Here is a 3,747-nt window from a genome sequence, read left to right as displayed (position 1 = left end):
GTCTAACTCCATACCGAGATAAGAGATTCTCTGCACAGGGGAGAGCTTGCTCTTCTCTCGGTTGACCTGAAGCCCCAACCGACTGAGGTGCCGAAGCACGAAGTCCCTGTGATCGCACAACTCTTCTTGGGACCGGGCCATAATGAGCCAGTCGTCGAGATAGTTGAGGATCCTGATGCCCACTTCCCAAAGTGGGGCAAGGGCGCCCTCCGCGACCTTCGTGAAGACACGGGGGGACAGGGAGAGCCCGAAGGGGAGGACCTTGTACTGCCATGCCTGACCCTCGAAAGCAAAGCGCAGGAACGGTCTGTGACGAGGGAGGATAGAGACATGAAAGTACGCGTCTTTCAGGTCGATCGCTGCAAACCAGTCCTGGGGCTGGACGCATTTGATAATGCGTTTCTGCGTCAACATCCTGAACGGGAGCTTGTGTAGGGCCCGATTCAAGACTCGCAGATCCAGGATAGGTCGAAGGCCACCGCTCTTTTTGGGCACGATGAAGTAAGGGCTGTAAAACCCCGTCCTCATCTCGGCTGGAGGGACCGGCTCGATTGCATCCTTCGCCAGGAGGACAGCAATCTCCTTGCGCAAGACAGGGGCGTCCTTGACTGCCACCGAAGTCTCGAGTACGCCATTGAACTTGGGGGGTCGCCGGGCGAATTGAATCGCATAGCCGAGTCGAACCGTCCGGATGAGCCAGCGTGACGGGTTGGGCAGCGCAAGCCACGCTCCCAGATACCGTACAAGTGGCACCAAAGGGACAGTCGACATACCCGCAGTGGTGCAGTGATGGGGAGTCGTGCCGGAAGGCCCAGAAGGCACTGCGTCCTGGGTCATCGCAACCACACTCCTCGTGTTCCCGGAGGAACTGGCCAGAGACGCGTGGAGAGGCGTTGCGTCTCCGAACCGCGACCTCTTGGCCGCTGGCGAAAGGGGGCCAGTGGCGGAACAAAACAAAACAGAAACTGAAGATTCTCCGCCCGGCCCTCCTCCGGGGGAAGGAGTGGCGCTGTCTTCGCCATCTCCTGAAGAGCAGTTCTCCGCATCTCCGAGTTGCCCGTGTCAGGGCCGCTTGGTCGACTTCTTGGAGGACTTCGCAGCCGGGAGTGACACGGGGGGCGCCGCTCTCCTGCGCGGGGCTCGACGCGCCGGCCTCGAAGAACTCTCAGCACGGGGCGGAGCTGGCGTAGAGGACGCAGGGGGGCGCCCACGGCGACGAGCAGGCTGAGGCGCTACCCGCGACGGAACGGTGGCAGCCGGAGAGACACGTCGGGGCAGGATGTGCTGGATGGCCTCAGTCTGCTTCTGTACCGCCGAGAACTGCTGGGCAAAGTCCTCGACAGTGTCGCCGAACAGGCCTGCCTGGGAGATGGGGGCGTCGAGAAAGCGCGCTTTGTCCATGTCCCTCATCTCAGCCAGGTTCAGCCAGAGATGCCGCTCCTGGACCACCAGCGTGGACATCGCCTTCCCGAGGGACCGCGCCGTGACCTTCGTTGCCCGTAAGGCGAAGTCGGTCGCCGTGCGCAGCTCCTGCATCAACCCCGGGTCGGTACCACCCTCGTGCATGGCTTTGAGTGCCTTGGCTTGGTGTACCTGCAGGATAGCCATGGCATGCAGGGCAGAGGCAGCTTGGCCCGCAGCACTGTAAGCCTTGGCAGCGAGTGCGGCCGTGAGCTTACAGGCCTTGGACGGGAGGCGCGGACAATTCCTCCAAGTGGCGGCGTTTTGTGGGCACAAGTGCACCGCAACCGCCATCTCCACCTGGGGAACCTCTACGTACCCCCTGGCTGCCCCGCCATCGAGGGTGGTGAGGATGGAAGAGGGAGAAGAGCGGCTTCTGGCCGTGAAAGGGGCCGTCCACGACTTCGTCACCTCTTCATGCACCTCCGGGAAGAAAGGCACCGGAGCAGAACGAGGTTGTGAGCCGCGTCCCGCGCCGAGAAACCAATCATCCAGCCGTGAGGGCTCGGGACTGGGCGGTGTAGTCACCTCCAGTCCGATACTCACGGCTGCCCGGGCAAGCATGGCCGACAACTCCAAGTCCGATTCGGCAGTAGCGACAACACCCGAGGGGGGCAGCCCCGCCGAACCTTCATCCTCAGAGGTCGATAACCCATCCCCCGATGCAGCAATCGACATCTGGTCTTCGGGCGGCGCACCGAAAGACACGCTGGGACCGCTGTGAGACGGCCCAGCAGAATCAATCGGCAGCTGCACGGGACAGTCGCTGCGTGAGGAGTGAGAGGTCCGTGGGGCGTGGCCCGGCGGAGAAGCTCTCACTGTGATCCTCAGATCTCCCAGAGCGCCAGCCGGCGGCCCTCTGCTCGAGCCAGAGAGACCGGGACGGGTGGCGACAGAGGGGTCTGCTGCACTCCCCTTGAGGAGTGAGAGACGCGATCGCAGCGCTGCCATGTTCATACGCCCACAGTAGACGCATGAATCATCCACGAGCGCAGCCTCAGCGTGTTGTTTGCCCAGACACTGCAGACAACGCTCGTGACCGTCAACCGAAAACAGGAAACGACCGCATCCAGAAGGACACGGACGAAACGGCATCTTGAAAAAGACGCGAATCGTCCGTGATTTGCTCTTTTAGAACTGTCTCTTTTAGCCGAAGCGCCCAGGGGAATCGCCGTCTCGCAGGGACACCGCTGTAACGCGCCGTCACACCGACCAGGAACAGTTCAGCAAAAACAAAGATGAATGGCTTTGTAGTGATCTTCTTCATCGACTACTCGGCTCCGAAGCAAAAATCTAATGAGTGGATGCACCTGTCGCCCTATTTATACCCGCTGGCACGGGGAGTGGCTCAGGTGTGTTAATCCACTTGCCAATTTCATTGGCATTTTCTCTTAAAATCAGAGATGATTGGCCTCCCAAGTGAGACCCCATTTGTCGGTCGACATAACTCGTAGTGACCGACAGATAGGGAACTATCCTTATTGTTGAGTCCTAAAGTTATGCTTTTCTTCCTTACTATTCCACTGTGGAAACGTGTAGGACAGAGCGGCTGTAAATCAGACTCATGAGAAAGCTGGGCTTGGTCCAAAGAAGATAGCAAGTGATTGGAATTAGAAGCTTCACGGCTCTTTATGTAATAGTGTGAGTTTTTTAACAGGACTGTGTGTGTGTGTGTGTGTGTGTGTTCATCGAGTGTCTGTAGCTACTTATACTCCTTCTAAAACCACAGTGATCCTGGATGCATCCCAGTTTTTAAATAAATTATTTTGCAATGGAAGAATGTCGGAACTGGATTGGTTAAAGGGTTAATGACTGCAAAGTGTGTATTTATGGGGGAGCTTTTAAATGTGACAGCTTGTGCATTTAAGCCATTTAATCCCAGGTCACTATGATGGGATTGTCCAAATAATGACACCATTATTTGACATGAAAGTTGCAGATAAATGTACCCCTCTTCCTGGTCGTGAGGAGATATGATACAAATTTCTAGATTCTCGATATAGAGCTTATGACCAACAAGATTTAAATGTGTTGTGTGGATCATCTCATGCATTATTTAGCTGTAGTTTTAGGGATTCTTAAGCACTTCCAGTACTCAATTTCTGTTGTGCACTATCCACACCATGTATGGATCTCGGAATACACAAATTAATGAACAAAACGCATTCAACAGCAGCCAATTATTGATGTTCCCACTTACTGTGTGGCAGTTACAAACCATTGCTTTATTATGGGAAGGCTCACTTTGTATTTACCAAGTTTATCCATCCCACCCTCTCTCTCGTT

The sequence above is a fragment of the Carassius gibelio genome, chromosome A4 (genome assembly GCF_023724105.1).
Source record: "Carassius gibelio isolate Cgi1373 ecotype wild population from Czech Republic chromosome A4, carGib1.2-hapl.c, whole genome shotgun sequence".
Classification (NCBI taxonomy): domain Eukaryota; kingdom Metazoa; phylum Chordata; class Actinopteri; order Cypriniformes; family Cyprinidae; genus Carassius; species Carassius gibelio.
The sequence above is the reverse complement of the archived record's forward strand: the minus strand, read 5'-3'. Positions refer to the sequence as shown.